This window comes from Mustela nivalis (genome assembly GCF_964662115.1).
Source record: "Mustela nivalis genome assembly, chromosome: 6".
Taxonomy (NCBI): Eukaryota; Metazoa; Chordata; class Mammalia; order Carnivora; family Mustelidae; genus Mustela; species Mustela nivalis.
This window is the reverse complement of record NC_139025.1, coordinates 132105057-132117917: the sequence shown is the minus strand read 5'-3', so window position 1 is coordinate 132117917 and position 12861 is coordinate 132105057. Positions and strand designations below refer to the sequence as shown.

Below are 12861 nucleotides of genomic sequence, written 5' to 3'. Positions count from 1 at the left end.
GATGTTTAGCATGGAAAAAAAATACAGTAGCAGGAAAAACTAGGCACTCATTCACTCCTTCATTCCACAGTCATGAATTGATTCCTTCCCATGTGCCAATCTCTGGATCAATTTATTCCAGTCAGAAGGGTTATACTGGATAAGTTCATAGTACACAAATTTTAAAAAGCAAGATCTAGAAGACTTGAAAACCTACTAGATGGGACAAGTACCAGAAATGGAGAAATAAGGTGGACTGCAAGTTTTAGGACCAAAGATAATGGAAGGATGGGGTGAGGGTGAGGGGTTATGCACAGAAAGAGGGAAGCCAGGAAGATGCTTGAAGGGGCAGCTGGGGCAGGTTCGCAGGTAGAGATAGAAACTGAGCTCCCACAGAAGTACAACGTACTTGACTCGTGCTCTGGGCTCCCCTGCAGAAAGCACAGCCAGTAGCTGGGGGAACTGGGAGAAAGTCCGGACTTGGAGGAATGCCCATGTTTAAAAAAAAAAAAAAAAAAGAGGAGTCTTAAGGAGACAGAAGGAAAGCCATCTTGAAAGGAGAAGCTGATGGCTGATGTTTCTAAAACATTCTAGAAGATGGAAAGGAATGAGCCATGAGAACTTTTCATTATTAAACCACATCTGATAGAAGTCTAAAAGTCCCCAAAAGGCAGGGCGCCTGCCCGGCTCAGTCAGAAGAGCACGTGACTCTTGATCTCAGTGTCATGAGTTCAAGCCCCACGTGGGTGTAGAGATGTCTCAAATACATAAAACTTTGAAAAAAAATACAAAATAAATCAAAGTCTCCCCAAAAATCCATCTAAAAAAGTTTAAAATGTAAGGATGCCATTTCAATTGGTACAATACTGGGAATTACCCAGAAATTATACAGCGTATGTTGGGCATGTTTTGTTTTGTTTTGTTTTCCTGTCTTTTCTCTCAGGAGGGGCCACCAAATTAGAGCAGCCTTTACGAGGAAGGGCTGTGGAACAAGTGTCAACAGCAAAGGCTGTGTTTTCCCCAGGGTTACACACGTCACACAGGCTGTCCTTGCCTCTTCCAGGTGTTTCCAGACTTGAAAATAAGTTGAGTCGGTGCATTTTCTCTTTCCCGCTCTCTCTTTCTTTAACCTCTACTGTTACTACTAGCTTTTGAAATGTTCTGAAGCCAATGTGGACAGGAATACAAGATCTTTGTGTCTTCCCCTGGTAGGGGTAGCAGGGCTGGGGACGGAGGCTGAGTCCCGGACAGAATTAACTCGGCTAACCTCTGTTTGAGGTTGGCAGTGGGAATGGTATCTGGAATTTACCAGGACAGGCCTGGGAGTTGAAACAAATTTCAACCCAGGTGCCTTACCTTCCCCTCCTACCCCCACCCACCAGCTACTTTCCCCCATCTCCAGCCGCCTAGGAGTTTATTTACGGAGTCAATTAACAAAAGATAACCTCCCATTGTGCAACCATCAATAAATCAATCGTGTTCATACTATCTTGGAATGTCCCCCACTATTGACTTTCATATTGTTTACATTAGACACTTGAGAAAACCAGAGCCCTTGAGTTGGCTTGTTTCAGAGGTAATGGATTCTGGAGGGGCCATTAAGACACAGAACTCTCTTGACAAAATATTTCAGTTTCTCTGAGGTTCACCTGCTCTCCGCGCGTTGCCAGGGCCCTCTCCTTTCTCCCGGCGGCGCGATCCTTCAGCTCCCCAGTCTGAATTGAATACCCAGGAAGGCAAACACTTCCTAGCAGAAATGGAACAGTCACTTAGGGCACACCTACTTCTTTGTGATTTGAATAATCTATTTCCACCCACCCCAGCCCCCCACTGTCAACAACCCTCAACAATCTAGGGAATCAAATTAATCTTCAATTATGTGAAAGAATTTCAGGAACGAACACAGCTCAAGTTACCAAGTTATTTGCTGTCCTGAAAAGATTCAGACTGCAAGCAACCTGAATGCAGGGGCTTTTCAAGATCTTTTACTCCCTTACTCCTAGAAGGGAGATCTTTCCCACCGGTGATAATCTCGACGTGGGGAATCTTTAAAAAAAGAAAAAAAAAATTGAAAGCTACAAGTAAAATGAATGCAAAAACAACAACAACAAAAAAAACTTCCTACATGGCCCCCAGCTCTATAAAAACCAGGTGAAATATGATCATTGGAAAGTTGGATTTCAGGTTTGGTTTCTGTTTAGAGGACTTCCTTGTAAATGACATCAAAAATACGTAGAGAGAGCAGGTTTTCTCGCAGGGGCAGGGACTCCTCCACCCAGAGACCCAGGTATTTTGCAAAAGTGCTGGACAGACAGGGAAAAGGAAGGGGGGCAGGGAATCCACCAGTCCTGAAACCTCTGAAGGTTCTGATTTCAGCGCAGGCTGCAGACCTGAGCAAAGTTCACCGCTCCCCTTTCACGACATGCTACATACTTTTCAAGTTCCAACTTGCTTCTTAGAGAGGAAAAAATGTGGCCTCTGAGTTCAGGTTGCTAAGGACAAACAGAGCCAATTTAAGCATGCATTCCTGTTCCGAAAGATAGGCGGTGATTGTTGTGTTTTCCGCTGTAAATACCAGAAACTCTTGACTCTCCCCCACGCGAACACATACTTGTGCTGCAACTTTAAAGCCATCTTTCCTCCACAGTGGGAATTCAGTTATTTCACTCGGTTGCTTTTGCCGTTGGAGTCAGAAGTCTTGACGACATGGAATATTGTTTTACTGAGTTTCCCGTCACACCCTTGGCTTCATTTTTCTCTTCCTAATGATGGGTATTGGAAATGCATGAACATGGGATCATAAAAGAAAACTTTCATTATGCTATGTCTTTCCTTTTTTTTTTTTTACTTTTACTTTTATCATTAGTTTTTGGGTTTTTTTTTTCACTTTGACCTTGAGACACATGTCTACTTAAGGCTGTTCTGAAGAGAGTGAAGGAAACAGACAGGATGTTGAAAGAAAACAAAACAAAACACAACAAAACAAAAACAGGAGTCTCATTGACTCTCTTTTGCAGACCCTTCTGTGGCCCTGCTTTGAATATTACTAATGGAAATGTGTGATCGGGACGCCTCCCCTGTGATTAAAAAAAAAAAAAAAATCTGTACCTTCCACCTGTTTGACAGCAGAATTCTTTATTCTCGGGGTGCCTGGGTGGCTCAGTTGGTTAAGAGTCTGCCTTCTACTCTGGTCATGATTCCAGGGTCCTGGGATGGAGCCCCAATGCACCGGACTCCCTGCCCAGTGGGAAGCCTGCTTCTCCCTCTCCCACTCCCTCTGCTGTGTTCCCTCTCTCACTATGTCTCTCTCTGTCAAATAAATAAATAAAATCTTAAAAAAAAAAAGAATTCTGTATTCTCCTCTAAAAGGATCTTTTCTTTAAATGAATAAGGCATTAACATAGGTATCTTATATCTTATACACAAGGGTAAGATGGCTTTCCAATTCCATAGATATACTATATTTTTTTAAAGATTTATTTATTGGGGGGGGAGGGGCGAGGGAAAGAATCCAAGCAGACTCACCAGCCATGAGATCACACTCTGAGCCGAAACCAAGAGTCAGACACTTCACAGACAGAGGCACCCAGGCGCCCCTATACTACGCTTTCAAAAAGGAGTATGGGTCATCCTCAACAAAGTTCATGTCCGCCTGTCATTTTCTGTTACATTACATACAAAAAGCAGAATGTGTTTGCTTTCAAAGTCATAGCTGCCAAATCCAAAAAGTTCAGAAAGTCAGTTAGGAGGAAGGTAATAATCTTATTCCTAAAGTCAATAACTCTTATGGGATTGTTTTTGTGCAACCTTGGCTCTTCCTGGGCTTTAAACTATGTGGTGATCCAGGTGGGAAAGAGTTAAGAGTCGTTTCAATTTCTTTCTTGCTTCCAAAAACTTAGGAGATGACTGGAAATGTTTATTAAGCGATATGGAAGTAGGGGAGGTCAGTGGGATATCCCCAAGCCTATTGTTGTCAAAAGGCTAGACGCTTCACTCACCGGAGAGCTTTGCATTCCTCCTTCCACCTTAACTGGTTGGGGATTGCTGTGGACAACACCTTTTTCCCTATAAGCTTTTGGAGATACAGAAAGATTGAAATTGATGTCACATTTTGAGATTCCTAAAAAGACATCCCCAGAGTTCCAAAAAAAAATGGGTGAGGCTTCCATATTTAATATTTATTAATGTCATCTGTGAATGTTCAATATACTAGAGACTATTATTCCAGTTACAGCGTATCCTTACGCGGAAATGGTGTCGAAACTCTGCATTTCAGGCGTGAGTGTGGGGCTCATGCCTCCCAAACACGACTCCATACCAGATCCTGTTTCTAAACAAAGATTAATGTGGCGCAATGGAAAGAGCATTGGGCTGGAAACTATGAGATCTCGTGAGGTTCTATCTTATCTGAGCCTTGGCTTTTGCATCTAGAAAGAGCATATGTGGCCGTAAATGGTCCTCCAGGTCTCTTCTGGTTCTCTTTTGTGACTGCATATTGTGCTTACCACCCACGGACGTGGGGACCGTCATTCCAGCCAGTACCAGAGGAAAACAAGGCAAGGGAGATAGACAGCAATAAAGATAAACAGGCTTGGAAACACAAATGTCAGGGAGCAAGTAAACAAAGACAGCAATATAGGACAAGAGTTATAACTGGGAGACTAGGAGGGGCCCAGGGAGGTCTGCTGTAGCCAACTCTACCTTTATTGCTCTCTTCCCAACAGGCAGCAGCAATCATGGCAGCTTGGGGCACAGTCACATGATGTCCCTCGACACCCAGACACAATCTCACAACACTCCTACAGCTGTCCAGTTCCTCAGCATCGCCAAATAGGTGAGTACATCTCACAGGAAGAATCGTGTCCTTGCTTAATGCTTTTGGTAGAACTCATCTCCCATCACAAAGCAAAGATCCCTCCTCTCACTTTCTCATATGGAGAAAAAAATTAGAGCAGCATCACTCCAGTCAACACCTACGTAAGTCTTTATCATTAATAAGGTACCCTGAGAGGTAAGTCCAAGATCCAAGATCAGGAAAGATCAAGTAGAAACAAAGTACTCTTTTGCCTTATTGTGTAGGCTAGCTAACGTGAACGATTAAAATACTGTGCTGTGTCTTCTTGGAGTTCAACAGCAGTTGAGTCTCAGTGTTGAGGACTCAGGCACTGAATTGAAGAGAACACTGATTGTTGGTCCTGGGCATCTAAGCATCTATTAGTTCAGCCTACCATGAAAAGTAGGAATTCCTTCCAAAAATATTCTCATCTGTGTCTATCCAGCCTCTCGGGGGTAATGAGAGAATAACAATATAAGGATGATAATTATTATGATAATGATACTTACTTCACATATACCATGTGCCAGACACTGTGTTAAGTGTGTGGAGGGCTGATTGTAAATCCTCTCCGTTCTTCGTTCTTCGGACGAAATATACTAGCTAGTATATTACTAGTAATATACTAACTTACTGAGTCTTTGTAATGCCTCTCACATTATATATGGGCCAATGCAAACAGGAAGGGGTTAGATAACTTTCACCGGGTCACACAGCTGGGCAGAGAGGAGCTGGGGAATTGAACAAAAAGACTGGGTCTGGAACCTATCCTTTTCACCCTATGGCATCAGTGGGGACAGGGAAGAGAGACCTGGAGATGATGTAGAGTACATTTCAATATGACTTAATAGAAAGATCTTTAGTTCCCTGAGCTAAATCTGCCTCTCCCAGTCTTCATATTGCTCACTTACCTTAAACAGAGTCATAATTATTCCTTCTTTGGTTTGATAGAAACAGTCATTTCTATCAGGGTTTGGCAAACCACGACCTGTTTTTGTAGGAGCCACGAGCTAAGAACGGATTTCAGACGCTCATACGGTTGAAAAAAAAATCGAAGAAAGAATAATACTTCATGACACATGAAAATATATAAATTCAAATCTCAGTGTCCACAAATAAAGTTTTATTGGAAGGCAACCACATTTCCTCATGAGCACACTGTCTGGGGCTGCTTTCTCCTGCAAGGTCAGAATTAAGTAGTTAGAACAAAAACCATGTGCCCAACCAAAGCATGAAATATTTACTCTCTGGCCTGTTACCAAAAACTTGGCTGACCCTTATGTTAGATATTTGTAAGGGAGTTCTCATGTCCTTTCTTAAACATGCTCCTTTGTTTTATGGTAAATATCTCAAATCCCCTTCCCTCCCCCAACCTCTCATTATCTTCGACACTCTTTCCTGGACTTTCTGAGGTACTACGTATTTTATCCTTCTTTAAAAACCACCCAGTGCTGGGACCCCTGGGTGGCTCAGTTGGTTGAGCGGCTGCCTTCGGCTCAGGTCATGATCCCAACGTCCTGGGATCGAGTCCCACATCGGGCTCCTTGCTCGTCAGGGAGCCTGCTTCTCCCTCTGCCTCTGCCTGCCATTCTGTCTGCCTGTGCTCGCGCTCTCTCTCTCTCTCTGATAAATAAATAAAATCTTTAAAAAAAAAAAAAAAGCACCCAGTGCTAATATTCATACGATGGGATAGTACTCAGCAGTAAAAAGGAATATACTACCCAGACATCCAAAGGATCCATTTAGATCAATCTCCAAATCTTTTTTTTTAATTGATTATTTTTATTAACATAAAATGCATTATTTGCCCCAGGGTCCAGGTCTGTGAATCATCAGGCTTACACACTTCACAGCCCTCACCATTTCTATCTCCAGATCTTAATGCCAAGGAAAAAGGCCTTATCCCAAGTATTCTTATGGTATAATGGCATGTATATCCCAGTCTAAAACAGACAAAATGAATCCATGGTGGGAGAAAAAAAAATAAAACAAATTTGAGAACACCAGTTGTCTATGGGAAAACGGGGGCAGGAACCGGCTGGGAGGGGCGTGAGGGAACTCTCTGGAAAGAGGAAGAGGTTCCAGATTTTGGCGGTCATCCGGGTTACAAAGTGGCATACATTTGCCAAAATAAATGTAAAGATGCACTTGCAATTTGTACATGACACTGGATAGGTCTCAAAAATAAAATCCTGTTGGGGCGCCTGGGTGGCTCAGTGGGTTAAGCCTCTGCCTTCAGCTCAGGTCATCATCTCAGGGTCCTGGGATCGAGCCCCGCCTCGGGCTCCCGGCTCGGCAGAGAGCCTGCTTTCCCTTCTCTCTTGGCCTCTCTGCCTCCTTCTGATCTCTGTCTGTCAAATAAATAAATAAAATCTTTAAAAAATATATAAAATCCTGTCAACAAATATCAAACTCTACTTAAGGATCTGCATGCTGAAGTGGTTGGTGGGGAAGGATATCGACACCCACAACTGATTCTGAAATGAATCCAGAAATCAACATGAAAATATCAACAGGACAGCACGATCGGAGATCGGATAGGAGAACAGACAGATGATAAGATACGGGGTCAAACAACAAGAGTTAAATGCTCATTGTGAAATCTAGGTGGCGGGTTTCTGGAGGTTCACAGTTCCCTTCTTTCAACTTCCATGGTTGAAGTCTTTCATAGTGAATGTTATTCTTCAAAAGAAATTGTTCATGATATTGGTGGGAGGGGGAGGGTAAAAGTAATGCCTGGTGTGAAACAAATTACTCTAAACATAGCACAAAGTGACACCATTATTTCCCCTCACCTGGAAGCCGTTTTAATGTTAAATTTCTTTTCCTCCAATGCAGCTGTTGGGATTCAAGTGCCTTTTCTTAGTTTCACCCAAAGAAGAATGTTGGGTGTGAACTTTGGGGCTAGTGATAGGGATATATTCATGGCAGAAGCCCATCTCACAAGAGCTCAGCCTTAATTTCTGCCTTGTGGAAATTCTGGGTCTGAGATTTGTTAGCAAAAGATGCTTAAAATGAAAAACCTCGGGACATCCCCAATGCGATGCCTCCATCGAATCCACTTGCGGAAAAACAGCGTAAATTCCACAAGTGAGTTTACACTCTGGCCTCGCGGAGTTGTGGAAAGAAGAGGAATGTGTTTGATCTTGGCCGCAGTCCTGGCCTTCTTAACCTCACCGGTAGGTTGGCATGGACGTCTCACACTGTGGCTCACTACCATTTGACAGACAATATACTCACCGCTGCTCCAAGCACCAGCAAAGCATGTGGGCATGATAAAAAATTTGAAAAAGTCCTCAAAATATGCAGCCTAATCTCTGGATTAACTGTTTCTTTAAAGGGCCTCGGCAGTGTATAATCTGCAGGCTGATTTTGTTGCTTTTATGCAATGCCAATATTAGGAGTGATCACACAATCATGCTTCAACTATTTGGAGGTCAATTAGCTGGAAAATTCTGCTTTCTGAATGGAAGCTAAGAACCAAGGAAGAAAGCAAGAAAAATCCCAAGAGCAACCAAAATAGCTGTGGGACTATCAGAGCCCCAGGATCACGTGGAAGCTCCTGGAAGGGTCCCTAAAGCCAACAGCCACCATCCCGTGATAGGTACACAAGGGAAATGTTGACAAGCCTGGATTTCCAGCTCATACCTTATTACCAGATGTCATACATAGGCAGGCACTGTGAAAGCAGTAAAAAAAAAAAAAAAAAAAAAAAAAAACAGGGAGAGTTATTAGCCATGATTAAAAATGCAAAAACTACAATAATTCGGGAGGGTGAGTTTATGGGCAAAAGAGACTTACCTTAATACTACCCATAAAAGAATACTTCCACAAGATATGAAAAAGGGTCCTTAAGAATTAAAAAAAAAAAAAAGGCGGGTCTTTTATAGCCACGTTCAGGAAACGCTGATCTAATAGTTAAAGCTGAAATATTTCTGCTACGATTCTAGCAACTTCTGAAAAGAACATTGGTTTGGTTTGGTTTTGTCCTTCCTTCTCCCATTGCCCGCCTTTTTTATTTTTTCTTTTATTTTGGCTGACACTTAGCGATGTTATTTTCAGTTCTCGTCATAACCATGTCCCGCGGTCCGCCCGAATCTTCTGGTCTAGGTGTGGCCTCGATTCTCCCACACCATTCTTGACACAGGTGCTTCCTCTCCTGCCCCCACACTCGATATTCCCTGAACACAGCAATCCGTTTTGTACAAATTCCAGACAACATCTCTAGCTCCTGAGGGCCACTCCCACATCGTCCACATGTTCCCTGTCTTCTCCACTTCCTTCCTTTGGCGCTGCCTGCTTTGTCTTTCCATCTGCACGCCCAGCATTGTACTCTCAGAAGCCACTCATCCGTCCCTCCTGCTTTTGTCTCCGTCCCGTGATTTCTCGCCTTTTTGGCTGCTCCTGCTCTCCTCTTGGATGCCTCTTGAGTCTAAAGCTTGAAATGAGACCCTCCCCCACTCCCCCAAATATCTCCATTCCCTTCCCATCCGTACAATCCATCATCCGATCTTGAACGTGAGTGAGCCCAGCGGTCTGCACGGGCTCAAGGAAGATGCCGTTCCTCCCCTTCTCCTGCCGGCCTCTGAGTGTCGGGCTGGGGGACACCTTGACGTACACCTCGCACACATCCTGTCAGCACTGACTGGGAGGCCGGTAGATCTGTGTTTGGTCTTCAGCTCTGTCTCTTATTCAGTTTTCCCTCACCCTCAGTTTCCAAATCTGTGCAATGGCAATAATACTCAGGGCTGGGTTTATCTGACAGGGTGGGGTAGAGCCTAAGAGGCCATGTTTCCGCAAGCTCTTTGTTGGTTGTAAGATGTGATTGCTTTATTCCTTTGCTTTAATATTGAAATCCTGAGAGTAGAACCTGTTTTCTTTTCTATTTTCTCTCTCTCTCTCTTTTTTTAAAGATGGTATTTGTTATTATTATTATTTGAGAGAGAGACAGGAGAGCACGAGCAGGGGAACAGCAGGCAGAGGGAGCAACAGACTCCGCATAGACCAGGGAGCCTGCCCGATTTGGGGCATGATCTCAGACCCTCAGATCAAGACCCGAACCGAAGGCAGACGCTTAATGGACTGAGCCACCCAGGTGCCCCCTTTCTTTTCTCTTCTTTATGTCTTCTTGGCCTAACATGTACCTATCTGCTCAGTCTCCGCTTAGGACCACCAAACTCCCCCCGCTGAGTTGAGATGAATTTCCGGCACCCCTGTTTGATGGAGACAAGGATTTGTCTGTGGAAAACCTGAGAGCAAAGTGGTTACGTGCAACCACAGATGCTCTGCCTGAAAGCCCAGCCCCACCCCCGACTAGAGGAGGGAAACTGTTCATTCAGCTTTATTTACACCCCCCCCAGTGCCCCCATCTTTCAAATGGGGTAAGAGTATCTCCATAGCATGAGAGGTATGGAGAGGGGCCGGGATGCTGGGAGGACAGTCAAACGGTGTCCAGGCTGGACGCCTGCCTTTTTGTCATCACCTGCCTTTTCTGCCCTGGCTTTTTCTTCCCAAGTTCCCTTTACTCTTCGTCTCATTCTGTCTTGCCTCTCTCCGCCCGTCCCTCCCCTGGCGGAGGGGTTCCGCTCCCCACACACCCGGTGAAATCTCGGGGGAAGAGTTCAGACTTTAAAGCCTCCCCAAAGGTCTGCTCCTCCTCCAGACCTGGTTTCTGTGGCTCCTCCCTCCTCCTCCAGATTCTTCGCTGGCATCCTTCCCGTGTTTTCCCTGTCCTCCTGATTAGAGAGTATGTCAGCGTGGCAGGATCATTTACTGATATATTAATTTGTGTTTTTATCTCGGCGTTTGCCGGCTCTCTGCTCTACAAAGGAAGCCGGGCCTTTCTGTGCTCCTGCCCCAGGGGGATGGTTCCTGTGGAGAGGCCAAAGCCGAGACACCTGGCTTTTGTTTCCCCAAAACCCCCACGCTTTGGGAGGAGATCATGCCAACCTGGGAGGAAGAGGGGAGAAGCTTGGAACTTTGAGAACAGAGTGAGGGAAAGGGAGACAGATGTTGATAGCTGGTGGGCGGGTGGTGGGGGAGGTGAAGGCCAGAAGACCAAGCTCCTGGCAGGACATTGGCCCCCTGGCAAGACATTGGCCCCCTGGGGAAGAGGCTGGACCACAGGAAGCGGCTTTAACTAGAATGCTAGGACCAGGAGCAGGCCACCAGGCTAACATTCCAGCCACGGTTCCCTGCACCCCCAGTGCACCCATGGGTGGCACAGCCACAGATATAATGAAGGTTCCTGCAGGCTGGGAAGGCGGCACCCAGAGGAGACAGACAGGGATAGAGGCAAATGACAAGTCATGGTCTCTCACGTCTGCCACCTTCTCAGAGTGCTCTGGGATCTTTACAAGGAATAGGACAGTTGCTCCCCAAGACAACTCCGTGTACCTCCCTGCACCCAGATCACAGCCGAGGAAAATGGAGGCCCAAAGAGGGCAAATACCTTGTCCAGGATCTCACAGCTGGACATGGTGAAGCCAGGAGCTGAAGTCAGGTAGAACTATTAAAAGAGGCCACTACCAGAAAAAAAAAAAAAAAAAGAGGCCACCAACATATTGGAAAATGTAAAGAATGAAATGCTGGGGAGACCAAAAACTAACAGAAAATAGCAGGTAACCTGAGTGCCAGGAGAAGGGGGTCAGAGGCAAGGCCTGGACCTGCTTCTTTTTGAACAAGGAGCCTCTTTCTGGATATCACTGGTCCTGCGGACTGAACTCAGATGATGGAAATACGGTCTTTATTCAGATCAAGCCGAGATGTGTGTGGTCAGAATATAGAGTCAAGCAGATTCGAGTTTCTTGATTCAAGCTCATGCCCTTCGGTTGTTCTGCTTCCTAACTTATCCTGTGGACCGTACCTGACCATGCCAAGTCTGTGTCTCCTCTGTAAACTCAAGACAGATAAAACCCCCCAGCTCAACAGTTAGAGCCACTGAGTAGCTATGCAGTAATTAGAAGATTATTATTATTAATTATTATTACGACTCCTGCGGCTAGTCCTGCTGCATCCTACAGCCTACCTAGATGCCCTGGCAGTTTTCAGGGAGCACCTCTGTGTGTCACAGACTGTGCTGGGTGCCGAGGTCTAGTTGGAGCAGAGACACATGAGGCGATATTTTAGTGCGATGTGGCTAAGCGCTCTGAATGGGATACTCCGGGGATCCCCGTGCGGGGCCCAGGGCAAGGGCCCCTAAGGAGACTGCAAGGTGGGAATGAGGGCAGGTTTCCTCCAGGAAGTTAATGACCCGAGTCTTTCCAAACAGCGGTGACCTCTGCCTCACAGTGAGAAGTGAGCCGGGAGCCTCTCCACTCCCCGCTTCCCACCCCTCTGCAAAACTCCTGGGCCCTAGCACACTCCCAGCTCTGCTCTTGCAGTTCATTTGAGTTCTGAGCTATGCAATCCTGGGCCATGGACCAAGCCAACAGCGGAGAAGCCAAGACAGCTCAGAGCTGCTGGCACATTCCATAAACCCAAATTTCCAGTGTTGCCTTGAGTAAGATGTGTAAAGGAAATTTTCCACGTGTCAGTGAAGCTTGCTGACCATGTGACATGGAGAGGAAATGTAACTGTGGGATTCTGATTGGCAAAGTTCAAAGCCTCTGATTTTTGATACCCAGATAGAAATCTGTAAGCTAATAAGGGTAGTCGACTTCCACAATCCAGAGGTTGTGAAGAAATGCCTGCTTTGCACATCAGAGGGAAAATAAAATATACAGCGCTGAATCACAGTCTTGGGAAAATACCCTGCTTGGTTCCCAGAGCAAACCCTACACATACAACGAGTTCGAGAAAGAACTCAACTGTTCTACCTCACCTATAATTTCAAATACCTCTAACAGACACTCAGTCTTCAAGGAAAATGATGTGATTTTTGGACCACGTTTTCCCCCTCGATGCATGGGACTGACACGATGTTGCAACACTAACCTCAACACTGAATTGCTTCTCAGCTCTTGTCCGTTGTAAACTTAGCATAATACCCCAGTCCCTGTGTCTCCTTGGAAGTCTGGATCGTGTAGCTGGCTCAATGATTGCGTCCA

At 45.3% G+C, this 12861-nt stretch overlaps 1 long non-coding RNA gene across 2 annotated transcripts in view; it reads left to right on the top strand.

Annotated features, from left to right (window-relative positions):
- The window catches only part of LOC309867184, a 283984-nt gene that overhangs the window by 169488 nt on the left and 101635 nt on the right, over positions 1 to 12861 (top strand). For both annotated transcript variants that reach the window (XR_014313028.1, XR_014313029.1), the window contains exon 2: positions 4704 to 4813. This is a non-coding gene — a long non-coding RNA (uncharacterized lncRNA). The remainder of the gene's footprint in view (positions 1 to 4703; positions 4814 to 12861) is intronic.